The 25259-nt window shown below is 41.6% G+C and overlaps 1 protein-coding gene across 5 annotated transcripts in view; it reads right to left on the reverse strand.

Moving 5' to 3' along the window:
* The window catches only part of MGMT (O-6-methylguanine-DNA methyltransferase), a 320994-nt gene extending 301335 nt beyond the window's left edge, over positions 1 to 19659 (reverse strand). The window contains exons 1-3 of one of the 5 annotated variants that reach the window (XM_075935251.1): positions 19523 to 19659; positions 3103 to 3158; positions 70 to 124 (exon numbers count right to left, since the gene is read on the reverse strand). The gene's annotated coding sequence lies outside the window, so the exon portion shown is untranslated. The remainder of the gene's footprint in view (positions 1 to 69; positions 125 to 3102; positions 3159 to 19522) is intronic. The other 4 variants (XM_075935255.1, XM_075935252.1, XM_075935253.1 and 1 more) reach the window with 4 other exon arrangements.
* Positions 19660 to 25259: the final 5600 nt, after the last annotated feature.

A 25259-nucleotide genomic window follows, 5' to 3' on the forward strand; every position in this document is an offset into this window, starting at 1 on the left:
GCAAGGAACAGCTCAAGTAGCAGCATAGACTGATGTCTAAACATCTCACATTCTAAGCATTATACATACTTAAATGGAGCTGTGATTCTTTTTATCCATGCCCCCTGACACTTCTCTTGAGATACTGTAAGAAACCAGAGCGGAGATGTGGATTTTACATTTTCTTCTGAAGGAGCTAAGGACTGTATTCATTCTAATTAAACTCTTTTGTCAGCAGGTCCCACAACTACTGGGAAAGCTCCTTCTCCCATATTCTGTAGACAAAACTTTGTATTTCAGAAAGCAGATATAGTAGTCAAGGGAACTGCAACTGTAGGCTTGATTCTGACCAATAGGGAAGACTCAGTAGCAAATCTTAAGGTGTGAGATAATTCGAGAGAAAACGGTCATATGATATGATAGATTTCATGATTCTAAGGAAAATAATAAGTGAAAGCAACAGAATAAGGACAGTGAACTTCAAAAAGAAAAGAAGACTTTTTTGAGAACTGGTAGAAAAGGTTCTACAGGAAGAAAACCAAAGGGAAAAGATCAGGAGAGAGGGAGGTTTCTCAGGGAGACAATATTAAAGGCACAAATGAACACTAACCTTATGCAAAGAAAAGATAGGAAGAATAGTAAGGGATAATATGACTATCAGGAGCTCTTTAATGACCTGAAAAATAAAAAAAATAAATAAAAAAGTGGAAACATGGACAAATTGCTATGGAGGAGTATAAAAGACCAGCACTAGTTTTTAGGAACAAAATCAGAAAGGCTAAGCCACAAAATAAATCACATCTAGTGAAAGGACATAAAAGGCAATCAAAAAAGGTTCTTCATATACATTAGTGGCAAGAAAGATGAAGGAAAGTGTAGTAATTCTATTCAAGAGGGAAAGAGAGCTAATAACTGATGACATAAAAAAGACTGCTATATTTAATACCTATTTTACGTCAGTATTCACCAACCAGGCTAATGGTAACCAAACATGCAACAAAATTAATATTAAACAAGGAGGAAGGAAGGCAAGCCAAAATATGGAAAGAACTAGTTGAAGAACATTTTGATAAATCAGATGTCTTCAAGAAAGCAGAGCCTGTTACATTTTTTCCTAGGGTACTGAAGGAACTAGCTGAATCAAACTCAGAATCATTAAAAATTATCTTCAAGATCTTATGAAAGAGGTCCCAGAGGATTGCTGGACAGCCAATCTAATATATACCTTTTAAAAGGGGGAAAGGAATCATAGATCACTCAACCTAACTTCAATACCTAGAAAGTTACTGGACCAAATTTAAACAAACTTATAAGCACCTAGAGAATAATACAGTTATAAGGAATGGTCAGCTTGAATTTGTTAAGAACTAAATAATGCCAAACCAGGATAATTTCATTCTTTGAGAAGGTTGTTGGTCTAGTGGTCTGGGGAAAGCAGTAGACATGATATATCTCAATTTTAGTACAGCTTTTACCACAGTCCCACATAAAATTCTCATAAGCAAACTAGGAAAATATTGGCAAGATAACATTTCTATAAGGTATGTGCATAACTGGTTGAAAGACTACTCAAAGCGTAGTTATCAAGGGTCTGTGGGAAAACTAATCATTTTCACTAATGACTTGGTGACTGGACAGCTTTCTTATAAAATCTGTAGATGACACACACTTCAGAGAGGTAGCAAATGCTTTGAAGGCCATGATCAAAATTCAAAACAACTTCGACATATTGGAGAACTGATCTGAATTTAACAGGATAAAATTCTATAAAGACAAGTGCAAAATACTTCACAAATACAAAATGGGGACTAAAGGAGTAGATAATGGATGGGCAATTTTAAAAAAGACTGTTTGCTAGGATTAGCCCCTGGCAAGCCACCGCTGCTATATTTACCTGTGCCGTTGCAGGTACTGATGATCGCAGCTCCCATTGGCCACGGACAACCGTTGCGGCCAGTGGGAGCAGCAGGAAGCAGCATGAACTGGGGCACTGCTTCCCGCAGCTCCCATTGGCCAGGAACAGTGATCTGCAGCCAACAGTAGCTGCGATCGCTGGTACGTATGGAGGCAGAGGTAAATATAGATGGGGGCTAACTGGGCACAGGCCAGTATTTGCCCACCCCTGGGCAAGGTGGAAATGCTTTTGAAAAGGATCTGGAAGTTGAGTGGATTACAAATTAAATGTGAGTCAACAAGGGTGATGTAGCTGGAAAAAAGATAATGCTCTGGGGTATATTAACAGGAGTATGTAAATAATGGGAGGTAACGCTCTGTTCTAGTTTTGGTAAAGCCTTAGCCAGAGAACTGTGTCCAAATATGGGGGGCCCGTTTTTAAAACTGATGAGGACAAACTGAAGACAATTCAGGAAAGAACAACAAAATTTTTAAAATATTTAGAAACTGATCTATGAAGAAAGGCTAAAAATGGGCCTCTCTAGTTCTGAGGAAAAGAGAATTCAGAGGAGCCCTTTTAACAGTCTTCGCATATGCTGTTATAAAGAGAACAGTAAGTACCTCTTTTCCATGTCCACTGAAGATAGGACAGACAAGTAACAGGCTTAATATGCAACAAAGGAGATTTAGCTGAGATATTGGGGTGGGAGGAAGCTCTTAATTATGATAGTGAAGTTCTGGAATAGGCTTCAAAAGGAGTTTCTGGAATCTCCATTATTGAAGGCTTTTAAGAACAAATTGGACAAAGACCTGTCAGGGAAGATCTAGGGTTAGGGTTCTGCCTCACTGCAGGAGGCTGGATCTCATAACTACTTGAGGTCCCTTCCAACCCCACATTTCAATGATTCGCTCAAGTGATTACAAGTGCCACTGTTCCAGAATAATACAGCTGCTGCAGAAGATCATGTTCATATAAAAGGAGGAGAAATTGTAGGTAGCCTGGGTCAAAACCATTAGACTTTGGAGAGCATAAACAAAAGCTTTAGCTTCCATTCACATTCAAATATCACCCACAATACTTCATCAGGAAGTCAACCTGACAGTTCCTCAAACTGGCCCTGCATTCTGGGTTTTAAGAGCATCCTTTATGGAAAAGTAGGATCTCTTAGCTTCTGTCATAAGACCTGCTTGTGATAAAGTCACTATCTACTAATTTCTTTTACCACTTACATTTCAAATCTCCTTTCAGGCTTTTCATGTTCTGGTTCACCTAAAAACTGCAGAATCTGCAAAGACAACAGGAGTATTGTCAGATGACTGACTGTAATAGTCAGTGAAGGATCAACGTCTCACAAGTTCTCCTGATTGGTCACATGGTTAAGTATAATATAAGGGTATTTTAGTAAATCATGCAGAGGCCCCAACTTCAAAATCAGATATCTTTGCCAAACCAGTTGAGATTGAGTGCATTCCCTGTTTGCTTGATCAAGGAATGGTGCTGGAATCCATTCTAAGCAAGCTACAGTTTTGCTTTCACAGCTGGATGCTAGAAGTCATAGAGTCAAGTTAAATGAGATGGGTGTGCAAAAAAGAGTGGTAAATAAAGTTAAAACCAGAACCCACATCAATGCTCTTGAAAACTTACAAAGACATATTTCCAAACCATCATTAAACTGCCAGGTCCTGCACATTATCTGCTTTACCCTCCATTTTACTGCTCTTTAATAGAAACCATATTCAACAGACTCAGCTTTTCTACGTTGGGTACTACATCCAATGTCAGTATTTGAAGCTCCACAACTCCATCATGCATAACAAAATAAGGTGATGTACTCTTTCATATAGAAGAAATTTTAACAATTAGAGTGAGGGGAACTGAAAGCATGCCTTATCTTTTGGTTGCCTACCCTTTCCATTATAAAGAATTATTATGACCTTTATTAATAGTTTCAAATCCTCTACTTTTTACAACAGGCCTTTGCAATTAAACAAGGAGACTACTTATTTTACCACCAAGACAGAGCATAAATATATGTACATTTTACTAAGAACTTTGTAGCGGTGATCTAATGAGCAATCAGGTTATCCAGTTCATGTGCAGTATAGCAGTAATTCCTGCCACCCATTTCTAATTTAGAAAAACTATATGCTGTTACTTCTATGCTCTTCTACAGAAGATCATGTTGGCAGTAGCATCCAGAGCAGAGCAAGTATCTAGCTTCTAAGGTAGAGGATGGATTATTTGGAAAGGGACTCAGCAGGCATATGGCTGCCAAGTTCGCAGGCAGTTCCCTGAATGACATTTCAACAGTACTACTAAAAAAAACGAGGCACTGATTTCCCCTTATGATTACTCCACCCCACTGTTTATGAAAACTGTTTTATGGATATAAATATGCATAACCTGGAGATGCTTTGGACAAAATACTTCACATAACCTATCAATTTTAATGTTACAATCTGCTGGATCTGTAGATCCTATTTTGGTGCATGTATCTTTCTTATATCTAAAGCTGAAACATTAAGTATGAGACTGTTTATAGTTTTAAAGGTGCTAATTCAAGTCATTAATGGTGTGCTCCAGAAGCATTAATGACTTGGTGATCAGCTTAACAACTTGTAGCAGCCTTTTTTGTCCTGTAAATTCAAAGGTGATTGGTCTAGTAAGACGTGACCAAACCACATGGTACTAGCCTGGGATTAGGCTTTTTGACCCAGGTAGGTTTCCATGAAAGTTGAATATAAAACAAAAGATTCCTGCCCTGGGGAGAAAACTATTTAAGCAAGGGGAAGCTATCCTAGTCTAGGGATATGAATGATTAACCGGGTAATTGGTAAGCGTCACCCTTTTCAGGATTAAGTCCTGAAAATCATAGTTAATAAGATTCAACTATTACTAAAAACATATCTGTCACTACATTCCTCAGTTTAGAGAAGCCCTCATGATGGTGTTCTTAATCCTCTGGGATTTCGAGAGTAGAAAGGTATGGAAGACATTGAAAATCAAAAATTATATTGGTCAGTATCAGGTTTCCAACTAGTTTTAGAAATGTGTGATGTTACATGAATGACTAATCATATAAACATATGCTTCCCCATCTTTGAAATATATGGGACAGAGAGATAAGCAGAGATAAGGAACTGAGAGAAAAACAGACCAGAGAACTCAATTTGGGAGCTAGTATAAAAGGTTATTTTAATTTTTTTTTTCAAAAATCAAAGGTTATCTCTTTAATAATTTTTAATTCTGCGTACATAGGGCTCAGTTGTCCCAGGCAGGATCTGCCCGATATTGATGGTGGTGTAATGCAGAACCATCCAAAGAAAACTCTTGGAGGGATTGTGCCAAAAATAAATATAGTAGTTCCTAGAACTCTCCAGGTATATGACAGCATCTGAGCCACAACTTCTTAGGGCTGGTCTAAACCTATAATTTAGACTGAAAAATACACATCACTGAATACTGGGGATGTTGACTAGTCGACTAGTTGCTTCCCCCCCCTCCCCCCACACACACTTGCTGCCTCTATGGCTACGTCTAGACTACATGCCTCTGTCGCCAGAGGCATGTAAATTAGGCTACCAGGCATAGGAAAATGAAGTGGCGATTTAAATAATCGCCGCTTCATTTAAATTTACATGGCTGCCGCGCTGAGCCGATCAGCTGTTTGTCGGCTCAGCGCGGTAGTCTGGACGCGCGGGTGTCGACATCAAAGGCATCTGTCGACCACCCAGGTATGCCTCCTGGAATGAGATTTACCTGGGTGGTCGACAAATGCCTTTGATGTCGACACCCACGCGTCCAGACTACCGCGCTGAGCCGACAAACAGCTGATCGGCTCAGCGCGGCAGCCATGTAAATTTAAATGAGGCGGCGATTATTTAAATCGCTGCTTCATTTTCCTATGCCTGGTAGCCTAATCTACATGCCTCTGGCGACAGAGGCATGTAGTCTAGACGTAGCCTATTCTTCTGAAAAAACTTCCAAAAGAGAGTGTCCACGCCATCAAAGTGCATTGAAAAAGCAATCTGCTTTTTCGAAAGATAGCATCCATTCAGTATGGACGATATCTCGCATTTAAGCTGTGATTACTATGGATGGAGTGGCCACCACGGCACCTGTGCTTTTTCCTCTTTCCTCTTCTTTTGAAAGAACTCCCAGTTCCCCGCAAACACACACCTTTTCCCAAAAGAGCTCTTTAGGAAAAAGGTTTCTTCCTTGTAGAAAGAGCTTTATCAATGTTGGAAAAAACCCTCTGTTCTTTCAATTTGTTTTCCGAAAGAATGTGATTGTAGTATGGACATAAGTGAAGATTTTTTCAGAAAAATGGCCGTTTTTCCAAAAAAACTCTGTAGTGTAGACATAGCCTATCAGAAAGAGGCAGCAATGGCGGAATTCGGGGGTCCTTCAAAGCAGCAGCACCATGAAGAACCCAGGGCCAAACCTGGGCTCCACTTTGAAATGCCACATGCAGCCTGGGGCCAGGTAGGGGGCTTTACATGGTATTTCAAAGCAGCAGCACTGCATGGAGCCCTGGATCTGCTGCTTTGAAATGCGACATGAAGCCCAGGGCCAGCTGGGGAGTACCCAGTTGGCCCAAGGCTGCACGCAGCATTTCAAAGCAACAGCACCACGTGGAGCGCAGGGTCAGCTGGGGACTCCCCCACTGTTTTACACTAAGGGTTAGGTCAGGTTAGTGATAGTATTCAGTAGGGATATTATATTTAGATTAATTGGGTAATCAAATAGCCGATACAATTTGCATTAACTATCTGATTAGTCAATAATGCGCCTCTGACTTTAAAGTGTAACAACAGCCCCAGGGCCAGCCCTGTTCTCCCCACGGTGTTTCAAAGTGGCAGTGCTCCCGGTGTCAGGCTCCACGTGGTGTTTCAAAGCGGCAGCGTCGCAAAACAGCTATGTTGATGGAAGAATGCCTCAATCAACCTAGCTACCACTGCTTGTGGAAGTAGAGTTTCTACAGCAAAGAAAGAAAACCCTTTTATCCCTGCAGGAAGTGTCTACACTATAGTACTGCTGTAGCACCAATAATATGGACACAGCTATAGAACAAAATGCTTCCTTCTAGGTGTGGGATCCACTTCCTCAGTCTCCAGAAGAGAGTGCTAGGGGAAAGTTCTCATTGTGCTTAAACAGGATATAGCCTGTAATCATTCCTAGTAGCTGCTTTGAATGCAGAAGGAAAGAGTTCTTGCAATGCCTTCCCACCTCTGGGGCCAGTCACAATCTGGCTCATCTTCCATTGATCATCCAGGATACAAATAATAGATTTAAGAGATTTTTCTCTTTACCTTTAATAAGCCGAAGTCTGTAAAATATTTTAATAGAAGTGCTGTGATAAGCACTATTAGAATAATAAAATGGCATTTTTATCAGTCTATCTGCTCATAGATAAGATACCAGTAGATTTTCCTTAAAAGGAAAAAGGAAGTCTCAAGGATCCACATATTTTAATGCTTTCTGATTTTGATACTGGAATTAAAAAATATTTTATCATGTCAGTATATGAATAAAATTCCATATGAAAACATTTAAAGTACATTAGATTTTTGGTCAAGATGAAAGACTGAAAAAATTCAAGCAATCTATTCTAATTGGGTTCCCATGGTAACTGTACAATTGGGTTTTTCAATATAACATCCCAAAGGCCCAATGCACACTTGTAAAATATACTTCAAACAGCCTGAATTGTTTTTACATTACAGCACTCCCAGGAAGATCAATTACTATACATCCCCACCCTAACTATTAGTGGCAGGAGATGTTAACACTATTGGCCATATTAACATAAAAATCATGTAAGAAACACCACATATCACAATAATTATATAAAACTAATCACACATTTCAGATTCATCAAACATGTTCTAAGTAATAAACCAAAACCAGACTTGTCACAGGATTGTGTTTGCCAAATATAAGAAATCAACGCCAAATATATGCCAAACCATTTTGCTTCTTATATTGATTTCAAGGATAAACAGAATCAATCATTAATAATTACATTATAAGATGACCCACAGGGTTAATCATATTCTTAGAGACTCTCACTCTGGAATTATCAACAAGCATAGCTGCACTAAAAAAAGATAGCTGAAAAGAATTCAAATCCACATTTTAAATATTAATAGCACAACATAAAACAAAGTGCATTCACTAACATGGGACTCAGTTTTATTTGCACTAATTATAGCAGCTATTCTATTTAAGACTGAGTGTTTCTATTATCAAGCCTTATTTTCAGAGTTTGATAACTTAGCCCTGTTGGTTTCAGGATGAAATTTTTATGCAACCTGTTCTGCTCAAAAGCATATTTTAGTTACAGCATCACAATGTAAATAGACCTACTACTCTAAGTTGTTTCACCAAGCATTCTGAGTTTTCATTTTGGAGGTACTGAACTCCCACCCCTCTAACTTTCAGCTGGAGTTGTGGATGCTCAGCTCTTCTGAAAACATCAGGCCCTAAGCAGTTATGCTTATCTTTAATGAGGAAGATCCAAAAATTCTGACAGTGGGAAGTGTTTTGGAAGAACATACAAGCTTCTTCACTCTGAATGGAAAACCATCTCCTCCCACTTAACAGCCCACCAGTCACCTAATCTTCCAGAGTGAAAACACAAATGATGACATTTCTATTCCAAGACCCAGGACGCAACATCTTCCTGCAATTGTAACATATAGTATGTTTATCAAATTGGCGCAGAGTATTTCTGGTTTTGAATCAACATGACCAGAACTGCTGACATATCAGAGTCTTGTGGACTTGTCTGAAAGAAAAATTCACAATTGTACAGTCTATACACTGTTTCAAGATGCTCGGAATACTATGACAGCTCCTTTGAAGCCAATGTGATTCAAGTTAGGATTCTCAAATTATTTCACTGCAAAGACACTTCTTAACAGAAAGACTGGATGGAGAAGTGGTCCAAAGACTATATTGCCAGCTCACTGATGGCAAACTAACAAAAGTTTACACAATGTGTATCACTCATCCACAGCATTAGATGTTGTACATAGCATCAATCACGTTTAAAAAGAAATTAAAAGTAATTAACACTGTTTAATAATTCAGTATACTTTAAAATTTAAAAATAAACTTTTAATCCATACCGGGCAAATCCGACTTGTTTTAGTCACATAAGTAATCCCACTCCTGTGAGTAAAGCAAGCAGAATTCAGCCAGTTGTATGATAATGTATGTCCAGATTTTGCATTCATGCTGATGGCTACACAACACATATGCATACTTTACAAAACAGCCAGTGCAGAGGAATTCATACAATAACACGGAAACAGTACACAATACTAGAGTTCTGCAGCATGGCTGGATCCTGCAGGAAAAAAGACAGAATCATCAGGCAGGAGCAAGAATGTTTCAAGTGGAATCAGGTAAGGAAAAAACCTGCAATACTTAAGCAGGAGAACAACAAAATCTCTTGTCAGTATATCATAAACAGAATTTTAGCAATGTAACATTTGTTAAAAATAAAAGCGTTAATATTTAAATTTAAATGCAGAACAGAAAGAGATTTGATGTAAATTATAATAGGCCTTATTCTTTTACATTGTTTAAGTAAGGCTTTTTTTTTATTCTTAGAGTGATAAAAATTGTGTCCAAATCCATTTATATATAAGATACTAGAAAATTGTCCTGACATTGCTAGGGTGTTTAATTCAATTAATTTTTGTTTTTTTGGAAAATAAAATGAAACTGTATATGCTTCTTTTAAATCATTTCTCTGGGGTTGAGCTGGGGCTGAGGGGTTCACTATGCAGACTGCCTCAGGGAGAGGCCTACCCCATCCCTCTCTCACTGCAGCAGCTTGGGGCCAGATGAGTAGCACCTCTCCATGGGCACTGCAGCTCTCACGGGCACAACCGGGGCAAAGGAGCATGTCCTCTGGCTGGGGCAGGTCTAGGCTCGTCCGTCCCCTGCCAGAGTAAGGAATTCAGCAAACTGTGTGCTTTCCCCGCACTCCTTCCCCGAAAGCTATCTTGGTGGTGGGAGACTAGGGGCTGGGGCAGTCCCAGACGGGGGGGATGGGGGGGGGGGGAGGTTATCCCTTTTCACCTGCCTGGTGATTCTGTCTCTTTTCTGTGTGATTTTAGGAGAAGCAATCCTATTCCAGGCACATCCCATTTTATTGGCACAACCAAACCCTTACCTTACACGAACCCTTATGATAAGAGGAATTGGTATACTTAATTTGGTGGTCCTAGCTCTCATCGTTTAGGAGTACTTGAACAAACAAACTTTCTCAAATATACAGTATATTAACCCTTCTGTTGTTTTTAGTAGCATGGGGAACTCTCTCCCAGAGTATCTTAAAAGTTTCTGCAGATGGGAGCAGGATACAAATGCAAGAAACAAGGCAAAAGTGCATGAGAGTGGTTACTACAGGACATGATGGGAGCAGGATTTTTAAAAATAGTCCTGTGCAGGGATGTACATTATACCAGTAATAACTGAAAAATTACACTACATTTCAATGTGCTAAATAATGAAAAAAATTATTGCTTGCATTTTACAAATTAATCTAGGAGGACATAGACAATTTAAATATATAATGGCAGCTGATTACTCAGCACCATTAGGGCAGCATTAGTATATGTTATTTACTAACAAGAACTGGCTGAAAGGAACGAGGTTTGCACAGGCAGTATGTAGTAAGCATGATTTAGAACCCAGAAACAAATCTTAGTTATTAATTCCTCAAACTGGACAATATCTTGCTAATGCATGCTATTTTAATAAAAATCTTTAATTCCTTTATGTGATCTGACTTTAATGCACTAAAATATAGCTTTAGAACACTGCAATTTAGCTTCTAGTATTTCAGCCAGAAAGTGAGAATAACCAGCACCATTAGATCAATGTGCTACCTTGACCAAAAAGTCAGCTGAATTCAGGGAATCTAATTTCTGGAATAGGTTTTCAAGGAAACGTGTGCAATCCCCATGATCACAAGTATTTAAGAAATGGTTGGACAAACACCTGACAGGGAGGGTCTAGGTTTACTTAGTCCTCCCTCAGCACAGGTACCTTCCAGCCCTAAGTTTCTATGATTAAACCATTCATTTAAACAGCAAGCAGGAGTAAAAGCTGTGACCCCTGTACTGCAGCCAGATAGATGTATGTGGGAGATCTCCAATATCAACATAAAATTCTAATGGCGTCATATGGTCTCCACATAGGTTTAAAGGTCAGTACATGCCAAGCCAATTAGTGTACATATGGATGAAATAATCATGTCAACCCTAAATGGTCATGGAACCTCAATTTTCATATTCTTGGACTTTGTGATATTAACTGTATGGCTTGACTACTGTATTAATTTAAGGTTTTTGTTATGCAATTAAGTTAGGACTTTCACAGGGACCTGAGAGAGAAGTAACAAACCTCATTGATTTTTTTCAATGGGATTTGGGTGCCTAAATCTCTGAAATCATTGAAATATGTAGTTTCTTTGAGGACTTTTGGTTTTATTTCATTTTTTTTAGTGGAAAAACTATAATTGTTCACTGGCACTAATATACATTTCTGGCTTTCAGGTTACACAAACTTATTAGCTTCACAAATAGGACATGCAGGATCTTCAAGCCATCAACTCTGCAGTTTGTTATGCAGAATGTGTGCCCACACTTAAACATAAGAAAGTGTTCTTTAATCTCCCAGGTACAGTCTTCTATGATGAACACTGAGCAAGTTTGTTTAAAACAGCCATATCTTTATTAAATGTAATGCCATTTTTATAGATTCATACTTTAAGGCTGAACAGGACCATCATGATCACCTTGTCTGACCTGCAGATTTCAACCCACAAAAACTTCACTGACCCACTCATGTAATAGACACATAAATCTAGCTGTGTTACTGGAGTCCTCAAATCATGATTATAAAGAATTCACCACTGACAGTAGTTTAAAGCTGCAAGTGACCCATGCCCCATGTTGCAGAGGAAAGCAAAACAAAAACCCAGGGTCTCTGCCAATATGACTTGGGGGAAAATTCCTTCCCAAACCCAGACCCAAATTCCTTCTAGCAGTTGCAGATAGTCTACAATAGCATGCTGCCAATCTCATTGTACCATCCCATCCATAAGCATGTCAAGCTCAGTCTTTTCTGGAGGGAGTGGGGGGCCTTGGATGTACTTCAATCCTCTGATGGTTAGAATATTTGTCTAATTTCAAGTTCAAAACTTAGGGTACGTCTAGACTACCGCGTTTTGTCGACGGAAGTTTTGTCGACAGATACTGTCGACAAAACTTCCGTCGACAATTTGCGTCCAGACACATGGAGTTCTGTCGACAAAGCAAGCCGCTTTGTCGACAGAACTCCGTAGTCTGGACGCAGTGTTACAGGCAATAACACCTTCTGTCGACAGAGTTCTGTTGACAGAAGGTGTTATGCCTCGTAAAATGAGGTATACCAGCGTCGACAAAACCGCGGAGTTCTGTCGACGTTATGTCGACAGAACTCCGTGGTAGTGTAGTCGCTGGTATTGTTTTGTCGACAAAAGTCCACTTTTGTCGACAAAACTAGGTAGTCTAGACACACCCTTACTGATGGCCATAACTTTAACTTCTTCAAAAGGATGGCTTAATGCTCTTAGACCCTTGTCCGGGCTGTTCCGCACTCTGGCACTATGAATGCAGAAGGTGAGGCCTGCAAAAGAGCTTAAAAATCTTGCCTCTACAGGCCCTACTTACAAACATTTCCCCCCAAAATCCTAATACCCAGATTTTGGGAATTTTGCTGCCACCATCAAGTGTTTTCTTGTGTCCACAATGGTACTTTACTTAAAAAATTCCTTTTCCTCCTTGGTATTTATCCCTCTGAGATATTTATATAGAGCAATCGTATCTCCCCCTTCAGCGTTCTTTTCATTAGGTTAAAAAAGCCAAGTAATTTCAGACCAAGGAAAAAGCCCTCAGTAAGCAACCCCTCTTCTTCCCCCTTCCCTCTCCCCCCCCCCCCCCCACACACTCTCATCTTTTCCATAATTCACAAACACATGAAGGCATCATGCTTAAACAATACTAAAAAATTCCAGATTTGAACAGAGAACAGGTAAAGAAAATTTAATACTAAAAGTCTGAACTAACTAAGGCTGCAGAGTATTAAAGCACAAATAACAGGATAATACGTTCCTGTTAGTCACCAAAATATACCACTCTAAATTAATGTGCTGCTTTCCGGCATGAAACAGTTAATAAGCCACAAAAGCTGACCTGCAAAGCATCATGGATTTGTGCCAAAATAATGCTGTATTTTTGTTTTCTAAAACTCCCCCATCCATGATTACCCAAAACTTTAAACATCTATACTTTCTAGTTCTTTTTTAGACTGTACTTTTGGGCAACTTGATGCAGATCACCACATAAGTAATCTTTTTTTTTTTTTTTGCAAGAAACTACTGGAAAAATAATTTTTTGGGAAAATACATCAGCGCATATGAAAGCTATCTTTGAAAGACATAACTCAGTTTTCTGCACTTCCACATCTGTATAACTACACCTATCAAACTCTGGCTTATTTTGGGGCAATAAACCTAGTGATCAATTTAATTCAATTTAATCCTGTAGAATCACAAGATTGAGGCAGCATATTTGGTGTTCACATTTTTAGGTGCAAATCTGTTTTATTAGACTTTACACAATGCTCACATATCTTTCTATAATCTTGCGCCAGCTTCCTTTTGGCTGGTGTACTTATGTTCTACAAGGTTGCACGATCTCCATTAGAAACCTAATGCATCAGTCGGAAAGAGAGCTTCTAGACGTGGAAGACTTTATTTGTAATGCCAGAACAGGTAAGGGTTTTTTATTTTCCTTTATGTGACTTCAGTGAAAAATTTCTAGCAAGTTAAAAAGTTTGAAAGAATATCTAGAAAATATAGCCGTGTCATGTCGCATCCTTACAGATTTCAACATTCAAAAATTAGAACTGCTGTCCTACATTTTCCCATTAGTTACATTCTCTTCACCAACCCTGCTATCTTATGAACACACAGTGAACTACAGAATTGCACAATCTGTCAATAAAGTAAGCGTATTTTGAACTACTGTCCATATGACTCAATTTGTCAGTAAAAACTGCCACCAGCGCTGTGCTTGCAGAAAAATGTCCATAAATGCATTATTGCGACTGGCAGATCGATGTCTATAATAAAAACAAATAGATTTAACAAGTGCTTGCTTTTACGACTTATGCTATTGGTAAAATGTGCATTCTGTTTCACCCTTCGACTTCTGGGAATGGGCAATACAGGCTGTGTTGGATACTTTGCTGACTACACTAGTGTTACTAACAGGAAATTATTCTAACAGGAAATCTTTTAAAGTATTAGACTGATTACATCTAGAATTTAGCTCATTGTTCTATTTTTTCCAAAATGTACATATTTAACAACAAAAGTATTAAAAAGAATTATGGAGAAAACTTGAAACTGGTTCTAAGCAGCTGCATCCCAGGCAGAATAGCTCACTACTTTTAAGTCTGGGGAAGAAAAACTGTATTTTTGCTCCATTGGAACCATGATTCAACTCCTATGCTAGTAATCTAATTGAAAATAACCACCATTGTTCACACAGAGTTTCAACATTCAACATGTGAGCAAGGGTGACACCTTTTACATCAGTAGCCTCTGGGGTAGCATAAAAAGGAAATTATGTATTGCTTAGCTAGAGCATGACTAGTTGTAGTGGCTGTCACAGATTGGTTTAACATTTAAGGATTACAGCTGTTTTAGCTCTACCATGAACTTCAACTGTGTACTTCAGTAAGGGACAATGTTAACAAAAACTACCATTTATTTCGTAAACTTATTCTTCCTTTAGCTGCATATACCTTTCTAGACTATTATGTTTGTCCTTTTTGCAACTGCAGTTAATTTATCCCTGGCTGTCTCCTAAACCTACACTTTAAAAAATGCTGTTAAATCCGAGTTTGCTTTGGAACACTTTCCACCTTGCGCAGTTTTCCCAAAATGAACAGCCAAATACCCTGATTTTGCCTTGTAAGTAAACCCTGATAGCCTTTTCAAAGGGAACAAGGGTCTCCTTCAGGCTACTATCTCCTTAGTGATGCCATGAATTGATTTTCTACTAATGTTAAGTGTTAAACAGTGGTGACAAGTTAATTACAGAGTTATCGGGAGATAAAGAAGTCACAGTAACACAAGTTACAATACAACTACTACAGTTTCTTAAGGATCTTCTGTGTAGTTGCTGTATAAATTGTGTAATTAACTTGTCATGGATCAGAATACAGATAGAAGCTGCCAAACCTATCCTTACAAGCCCAATACATCTATTTAACTACCACAGTCTCAAAATCTTTAAGTAAAATGTTGCTTCCAAATACAAGGAAGATTGTAGGAAAGTTTTAATGTTTAGGGTATTCCTAATTATAAATCTAATCAAATCTATGAGAAAACATATACTCTTTTATTTCTATTAAATGTTGATAAACCTATACAGCTTGGATATAGAAAGCACTCAGAAAATGTCAAGAAAAAAAACAAACAAAATGCATAACAACTTCAGAAATTTTAGAGTGAGTATCTTGTATTTCAAAGTATGTAGGCAAAACAGCCAATGGTATTAAGGATTTATTTTTTAGATCGAAGACTATTTAAACTGATAGATATGATGGGGTTTAAACAGGTTTTCAAAGGGAAACACTGAGAAAGCACTGCTCTAGCTAGCCACATTTAAGAATTATATACAAAGAATAAAACCCCTTCTATATTGTCTGGAAAAGAAACATCTAAACTTGTAATTATGATTTGAAACAAGATATTCAAAAGGTATGAACATTGAGCAGGGAACCAAAGCCAAACTGGAGTTAATAAAAACCCTGAAGATCTCAGCCTACAGGGCAGGAGGCAGAGGTGGATGTAGACTAAGAGCATGTCATCTCTGTGAACTTCTTCCACCCTTCTCTCAAGGAATCACATATAAATTCTGCCAAAGAGTTAGGGATTTACACACAAGGACAACATGCTCACCACCACTGAACATGATGGGACAGCTGCTCTTTTAACAGTCCCATTCCCCTTTCCTAGGAGGGGAAACATCCAGATATAGGACGTTTTAACAAGCTGTAACTTAAGCACACCACACACACTTAATCCTGTCTCCCTGAATGGGCCAGACAAGAATTGGGCTGGTAGGAGAGGGGCATGCGCTCATTAAACCAAGGTGAGAATTCCACAACACAGTGACATCTGACTCAGTTGAAGAACCTATTTCAACAGGCAGGGAAGAATGTTTCTGTAGGCAGGCACCACTAGTAGATTTTATTATATAAGTCTATTGAAGCTATATTTACTACACAACGAAGGGAAGACTAATGGCCATATACAGTAAAACTCCGATGGTCCGGCATCTGATGGTCCGGCATTCCTGATGATCCGGCACCATCAGGAACCCGAAAGTGCTCCGGGCAGCTGGACCATTGGAGCTGCTCTGCCCCCAGCTTCCCGGGTTTAGCCGCTGCTAAAACTGACCAGCGGCTGAATCAGGGAAGCCGGGGGCAGAACAGCTGGAGTGCTGCCGGGTAGGTACCCTAGCGCTGCCTCTCGGGGCTGCGGGACCAACCTGGCAGCACCCCAGCTGTCCCCGATTCAGCCGCTACTGATCGCTGCTGAAACTGATCAGCGGCTGATTCCAGGAAGCCCGAGGCAGAGCTGCTCTGCCCCGGCTTCCTGGAGTCAGCCGCTGGTCAGTTTCAGTAGCAGCTGACTTGGGTACACCTGCGACAGAGCAACTGGGGTGCTGCCGGGTTGGTCCCTGCAGCGCCCAGGTGCGGCGCTGTGGGACCAACCCGGCAGCCCCCCAGCTGCTCTGCCCCAGGCATCCTGATTCAGCAGCTCTGCCTCAGGCTTCCTGGAGTCAGCCGCTAATCAGTTTCAGCAGCGGCTGACTTGGGGACACCTGGGGCAGAGCAGCTGGGGTGCTGCCGGGTTGGTCCAGTAGCGCCGAGGAGCGGCGCTGCCGGACCAACCCGGCAGCACCCCAGCTGCTCTGCCCCAGGCGTCCCCAAGAGCAGCTGGGGTGCTGCCGGGTTGGTCTCGCCGCTCCAAGGGTCGGCGCTACCGCACCAACCAGGCAGCACCCCAGCTGCTCTGCTGCAAGCGTCCCCGATTCAGCCGCTGCTGAAACTGACCAGCAGCGGCTGAATCAGGAACGCCTGGGGCAGAGCTGGACTATTGGAAGGGGGGGCTATGAGGGGTCTGGAGCCAGACCCCTCATAGACCCCCCCCCCTTCTGATAGTCTGGCATATCTGATAATCCGGCACCCCCTGGGTCCTAAAGGTGCCGGATTATCGGAAGTTTACTGTACACAGTTCAGCAGCATATCATTTCTATCTAGATACTCTTGGTCTCTAATGGATTGCCAAAATTCAGTGTTCTCAGTAGGAAATTTCCATCACTTCCACAAAGGGATTAATCAACACTTGTCCTCTAACAGAATATTCCACTAGAAATTCCATGGAATGTCTAATGTGGCATATGTTTCCCACACTCCTTTCCTCCTGTATGGGGACAATTTGGACTCAAGAATTAATCAGCTATGCCACTAAGCAACCTTGAAGCAAGTATCTTATTCTCACTGTATCTTTACTTCACTGCTCGAAAAATGAAGATAGTCACACATGACACAGAGATGAAAATTTAAAATACTGTAAAAGTGTGACCAAACTAAAATTTAAAAAATGAAAAATTAAAAAGATGGAGAAATTAACAATAACTATGCTATCACTTGCAAATGATGAAGTAGTAAACAGGATCTTTATATTTACTATTACTAACAGTATACATAATGAAGGCAAAAATTGCAGTATCAGCTTCAAAATGGTGTACAGGTATTACATATATAGCAAGAAACCAATTCTCATTATTAATCTTTATTTTGCTTTCTCCTACTTTAAAAAGAGGAGTCACAGATTTAGCAACATATTACCAAATATTTTCTATACTGGAAATATAATTATACTCAGCCAACACTGAGCAGATGAGAAGTTCTGAAAAATAATTCATTCTGTATATAATATTACAAATTTGCTTCTTTTTTTCTACCATAGGGAGATTTTGTATGACAGAAGAGGCTATGGAGCATTTGAAGGGGTTAGTTTTTTAGTTAGGACAGTCCTTAAAGCAGCATTTCTCAATCTGTGGGTCCCGACCCTCCGGGGGATCGAGAGCAACTGAGAGAGGGGTCGAAAGCAACTGAGAGGAGGGTATCACAAGTGTGAGAACCCCTGCCTTAAAGAGTCACCTATGTCTTCACAGACATGACAAGAAATGTGCACAAAAACATTTTCTCTCAAGTCCCAGATGATGAAAATACTAGAAGGCAACCAGATCTCCCAATTCGCTGTAACCTGAGGAAATGGAGGAGAGGGGGACCAGCAATGAAATAAGATAGGAAAACTGAGATATTTAGAATTATTCTATTCCAATTTGCATATTCCAGATGCAAAGGACTACTGATAATACTAGTTTATTAGTGCTTACAGCATTCTAGTGCAGAAAATACTCTCGAGTCTAAACCCAACTTCACAGGGCTCTTAAAACCTAGCACTCCTATTACTGGGATTTTTCTTCCAGCTGTCTCCATAATGTACTCTAGGATTGTACAGTCTAAATTTCAGTGAGCTATTTAAAGTGAGGTTTAATTTTGAAAAGGGTTCACAAAAATGGCACCTTCTTACTCATCAAGCCAGCTTTCTGGGTGCATTAGTCATATTTCATTATTCAGTGATCAGAATAACAATTTTTAAAACTTTTTTAAATTAATTGACCTTAAAGAATCAGCACTACAATGGAAAAGCCAAACTTAATTTGTTTCTAACAGACTCCACAAATTGTTAACCAAATATTTCTTTTAGTGCTATCCACACCAACCCAATTTGTCTCTAAATTATGCCTTTAAACACTTCTGCTAGAGCACTACCTTGCACAGGTGCAACTAAGGGCATAATCTGAGATTAGTGGGATTCCACAGATGTAATTGAGATTAGCATTTGGCCAGCATAATCCTTACTGTGATACTGAATTTGCAGGCCTGACAACTAAGAAAAACTCTTTATTTTTAAGATGAACAAATGTGATCTGGAAATCAGTGAGATGCAATACGGGTGACCCCCCCATGGTTCCTTTTTTCAAAGTCACTTTGGGAGAAGCAGCACACTTCAAACTTCACCTCATTGTCTTGGAAGTTTTCCTATTCACAATGTCTCAGCTGGATACCAGCCTACACTAGAGAAATGCCCAGCACGTCTCAAAGCTTTAGAAACACCCACCAAACAGAGGGAAAGGTGAAGAAAATAAAAGCACTTTCTCAGGTTGTTCAAAGGGGAACTTCAGGCCCAGCCCCCCAAAAAAAAGTTTGAAAAGGGGATTCGTGAGCTGCTCTTCCTGCCCCCACTCTGGTGTTGTTAACTACGCGGGGCTTGAACTGACGTCCTCCCAAAGAAACAGCCCCGCTCCTTCCTTGCACGCACAGCCCCGTGAGTCTGCCTGTGGACCCGATCCCCGCTCCTGAGCACCGCCCCCGCAAGAAGGCTGTCCTCAGCCAGGGCAGGCGTTTTGCAAGCGCCTCCCGAGCTGCACGAACCTGTACCACGTTTACCAAGGCGCCAGTGGCTCCGTGGCGCACGAGCTCAGAAGGCTCCGTATCACTGGCTTCCTCCCCTCTCGCAGCGCTGCACAGCAGCAAGCAGGCAGCCGCGAAGAGCTCGAGCGTCCCTGGGAGTTGTAGTTCCTTGGTCGGCTCCCTACCTGGGTAGCTGGGCCTGGAGCAGAGAAGGGACTACCGGCCCCAGCATGCCCTGGGCCGTTAGCAACAGGAAAGAGCGGGGGGGGGGAGGGAAGCTGTGAATGCCGAGCGGGCTGCTAGAAGGGAGGGCGGGGTGGCGGTGACTGGGGGGTCCCAGCTGCAGGCGGCTGGGCGCGCCTGCGAGCGGAACGGCAGCAGGCAGGGGCCTTGCAGGCGCTGCAGAGCGACCGGGACCGTGCTCTATGCCTATAGCTGGCGGGGGAGAGTTGCTGAGGGTTGTCTGACGGGGAAGCCCTGGGATCAGTGGAGGGCCAGGGTAGGGTTTCCGGCGAAATTTGCGATAAATGGGTGAAAACCGCATAGATCCTGCTGTTTTGTGGCTCCAGTCTGTACCATCAGCATAAAGAACAAGCATCGTTGCCCCCAAAGCACCTTAGTACACAGAACGAGATGGCTCTTGGCTCTTTTTGTTCAAAACCCCCAAATGGTACCACTAAAATGTAGAACGAGTGTCATTTCTAGTATCAGGGGTAGCCGTGTTGGTCTGAATCTGCAAAAGCAACCAGCAGTCCTGTGGCACCTTACAGACTAACAGATGCTCCAATCAATCTGTTAGTCTCTAAGGTGCCACAGGACTCCTCGCTTTTGTCATTTCTACTGCACCTGATTCACTAGCACTGGAAAAATCAACTTAGAAGAACATCTCTGTGATACAGTGCTGTTGCTCCTGTTTTACCAATGACAGAGAGAACCTAACTGACTTGCCCAGAGTCATGCAGTACATGAGTGTTGGCATGAAATGGGGAATTCATCCCAGGTGCCTCAAATTCCAGACCCACACTCTACCCATTTGGATTCTTTTCTCTTATAGCAAAGTACAGCTGTCACAAATTACAAACATCCAGACTCCAGTGTATCCTTATATAATAAAGAACTCTGCAAAAATACAGGTTGGGGGTGGAGGCTAAAATCGTTTAGATTTAGATACTGGATATGAGTTCTTGTGATGCTATGTCTTATTCTTGGGTATCAGTATAAGCTTTTGTGCTCTGTCTGGTTTTGGGTAGGGCAAAAGTAATTACACTTGTTCTCTCTTCAAATGATTGCTGCCAAAAATGATAATATCTAGTGAGGCCAAGAGCTGAATCCAGTTTTACACACCCCTGATATATTGAGAGATACCCAAATTTGAATTTTCTTTGATACCGTAAAAGAGACTAGCTTTATTTTCTATTATAATAGCAAAGACTGATGGGATCTAGGCAGACTTAGCTTCTACAGTCTGTCTGAGTTTGTAAAGTGAGGAAGACCCAGACGAAGGGCAGGGCAACAAATTTATAAATAGAGAGTTTGGAAAGTGGTCTGCTCAGTGCTTATAAAAGAGGCAATATGGAATGAAGAAGAGGGTTAGGCTTGGTGCATTTCTGTTTGAAAGAAAAATGTTATAAATGAAAAAGCATTACATTAATTCCAAAAATAGTCTGATTCTGCAATTTAAAACTTGCAAGAGTTTGCTCAAGTAAACACTCCAGGTTAAGGACCAAAATGAAAGAGTTCTTTCCAGCTAATAGCACTAATCACCTGACAGCTAATGTAAAATTTGATAACTGGGAACTAGACTACTTCTGTGCTGGTGTACTGCAGAATTCCCAACTCTCCTAACTTTTTGAGAAACCATTTTTCTGAATGCCGTTCCTAGCTCTGCTGTATGCTCACTAACCCTTTGACCTTAAAACTGCTCAAAAGGACTGAAAGTAGCATGTTTGGCTTTCATCCCCCACTCTTTAGGGCAGGGGTGGGGAACCTTTTTTCGTTTGTGAAATGCTGACCTACAGAAAAATCAGTTGGGGGCCACACACAAGTGAAAAGCAACAAAAAACCCTTTCATTGACCCGGCCACCAACTGACAAGCAGAAAGACACTCCCCACATTCATTTGTACACCAGTGCTGGGGAACAGGCTCCCCGATGCTGGGTGAAGAGCCCTGAGCCTTAGGAGCTGGATCCAGCCCCTGGGCCTTAGGTTCCCCATCCCTGCCATAAGGAAAGTGTAACTTAATTTTGACTGATGTATCACTATTGAAATAGTCATCAGGTGGTAAAAATGTCCATATTTCCAAACTATTTTCTGTTGTAAGCTGCCATCCACAAAGAAATGGGTTTAAAATGACAGGCTTTGGTGATCTCAAGGATGAATGGTAATTAATGTAAATCATTTTACAATACAGTATATAAATCACATACAAAGTGCTTGATGTGGACAGTGTTTTAATGAAAAAACCTTTGAAGACAAAATACCTATATTACAATGAAAAGAAAAATTAAAAAGCTACTTCATTGTTTGCAATAGGTTGTAACCAATTAGAGAAATTTGGTTAATATGTTCTGATATTTTTGTACATTAAGAATTAATCACTGTTACTTGCCGCTCCAGCAGCCATTAATGAACAACCTATTCTTATAATTGTGTTAATTTCCTGTATGAAACTGTTGGACAAATACATTTAGGCATGATAACAGGCTACACATGCTGATAAGACTGGATTTTTAATAGGATATGTTTTAATATAGCCCAGGTCAGTTGTAAATTAAATGTTATTACTGTTGCATGGTCCAAAATACATTCAGTGTCCTTGTGAAATAAGTGATCTCAACTCACTTCTAATGACCCAGTTTTGTTCTTACTTATGTCAATGAAGAGAATCTAAATAGGAATTGCAGGGCATGCACATCACAGACTTTGTCATCATATTTTGACAGCAGCTGACATTCTTACTTGTATCAACAGAGAGGCTCATGAGAGTCTGAATTAGGCTTCAATCCTGCAAAATATACAACATTCTTTAATGGTATTACTCTCATGCTTATAGTTAAAACCATAAGGCTAATTCTACACTTCAGGCTTCTTGCGCAAGAATTGTTCTGCACAAGACTTCTTGCACAAAAGGTTTTGCGCAAGAGCGCGTCCACACTGCCATGTGCTTTTGCGTAAGAGCGTCCATGGCAGTGTGAACACTCTCTTGCGCAAGAAAGCTTTGGTGGCCATTTTAGCCATAAAATTTCTTGCATAGGAAACCCCTGTTGCCTGTCCATGCTGCCTTCTTGCGCAAAAGCTTTTGCACAAGAGGGCTTATTCCTCGTAGGGAGAGGAATAACTCTTGTGCAAGAAGCCCTCTCTTCTGATGCTTTACTGTAAATTTACTTGCACAAGAACACGCATGGGCTACGTCTAGACTGGCATGATTTTCTTCAAATGCTTTTAACGGAAATTTTTTTATGAGGGATAAGGGATCTTTCGAAAAAGGCTTTATTTTTCGAAAGATCCACGTCTAGACTGCCGCTTTTCTTCGGCAAACTTCCGTGCCGAAAAAAAGCAGCAGCCATTTTAATGTTAATGAAGCACGGGAGATTTAAATCCCGGCTTCATTAACAATTTCGATATGTCTAATTTACATCCCTTTTTCGAAAAAGGGATGTAGTCTAGACATAACCCATGTGTTTGAGGATTTGTCAAGAGACTGAGCTATTGTCAAGATTGGATCCTCCATGTTAGCATTAAGACTCCTTGCTGAGGTAGTGTAGGGGACTCATCCCTGCTGTACCTGTTCTGTAGATAACTTTATTTTCTACCTCTATCATTCTAGGTATATTTCACTGCCATAAAATTCCTATTTAAAAATAATGTCAAACATGCTGATTTTTGTTGTTGTGTTAATTTTGACTTCATTCAAAATGCATGGCTGGGCGAAATCAATGTTTTGACAAAATATATAAGCCCATTTGAGTTTGAACAAGTTACAGGCAGTCCCCGGGTTACGTACAAGATAGGGACTGTAGGTTTGTTCTTAAGTTGAATCTGTATGTAAGTCGGAACTGGCGTCCAGGTTCAGCCGCTGCTGAAACTGATCAGTTTCAACAGCGGCTGAATCTGGACGCCAGTTCTGACTTACATACAGATTCAACTTAAGAACCCCAGGCATCCCCAAGTCAGCTGCTGCTGAAACTGATCAGCGGCTGATTACAGGAAGCCCGGGGCAGGGGCTTCCTGTAGTCAGCCACTGGTCAGTTTCAGCAGCGGCTGACTTGGGGACGCCTGGGGCAGAGCAGCTGGGGTGCTGCTGGGTTGGTCCAGTAGCGCTGCCGCTCCTCGGCACTACTGGACCAACCCAGCAGCACCCAAGCTGCTCTGCCCCAGGCGTCCTGATTCAGCCGCTGCTGAATCTGACCAGCAGTGGCTGAATCAGGACGCCTGGGGCAGAACAGCTGGGGTGCTGCCCGGTTGGTCCAGTAGCGCCCAGAGCGGCGCTACGGGACCAACTGGCAGCTCCCCAGCTGCTGTACCACAGGTGTCCGGAGCAAAGCCACGGAGCATGGGGGCAGCGGGACAGCCCAGACGCGCCGTGGCTGTCCTGCTGCCCTCGGGCTCCGTGGCTTTGCTCTGCTTTGCTCCCCGTCCCCCTGGTCTGCAGACCAGGGGACGGGGAGCAAAGCGACAGAACACACGGGCAGCAGACAGCCCAGATGCGTCTGGGCTGTCCGCTGCCCGCGTGCTCCGCGGCTTTGCTCTGCTTTGCCCCCCCCGTCCTCCTGGTCTGCAGACCAGGGGGATGGGGGGGGGGCAAAGCAGAGCCAAGCCGCGGAGGACGCGGCCAGCTGACAGCTGTCAGCTGACCGCGCGCTCCGCGGCTTGGCTCTGCTTTGCCCCCCCCCCCCCGCTGGTCTGCAGACCGGGGGGCGGGGGGGGCAAAGCAGAGCCAAGCAGAGCCAAGCCGCGGAGCGCGCGATCAGCTGACAGCCCAGACGCGTCTGGGCAGTCAGCTGGCCGGGCGCTCCGCGGCTTGGCTCTTCTTTGCCCCCCCCCCCGTCCCCCTGGTCTGTAGACCAGGGGGACGGGGGGGGCAAAGCAGAGCCAAGCCTCGGAGCGCGTGGGCAGCGGACAGCCCTGTCCGCTGCCCACGTGTTCCGCCGCTTTGCTTCCTCTCCCTGGTCTGCTGGAGACCAGGGAGAGGAACGGCCCCGTTGGTAACTGCGGATCCGACATAAGTCGGATCCGCGTAACTCGGGGACTGCCTGTATTTCCAAGTGTATGTGAATATTTTTATTATTATATATGCTGGAATTGTTCAAAGGAATAGCACATGCAAAGACAGTCCAGCTAGCAATCATCATCGTTATATGAAAGTAATATACTTTTCCAAATATCTTTAAGCAATTATTGCACATATTAATCAGAATGCATACATGATATCCACTATATATCTAGGTTAGTAGATTTCCCAAGTACAAGGATACCTGAAGACTGGTGTCCTGTCCTGCAATACATTCTCTGCAGGCAGGCTTTATATCCATGCAAAACTCATTGCAGGATAAGTCACCCATATTTGAAAATAGAAATGGAAAAGCATAACATAATCTTATAGAATAATTAGCATGAAATGCGTGACCCTTCTCACTGAACAATTGTTTTGGTAATTATTATGTACACTAGACCATCTAAGGTAAAAGAAGTCTTAAAACCTTTGGCCTGTTATTTTCCTATTCTTAGAGGGTATTAGGAACAATATAAAAGGTTTTGT

This window comes from Pelodiscus sinensis, chromosome 8, assembly GCF_052426305.1.
Source record: "Pelodiscus sinensis isolate ZL-2025 chromosome 8, ASM5242630v1, whole genome shotgun sequence".
NCBI classification, from domain to species: domain Eukaryota; kingdom Metazoa; phylum Chordata; order Testudines; family Trionychidae; genus Pelodiscus; species Pelodiscus sinensis.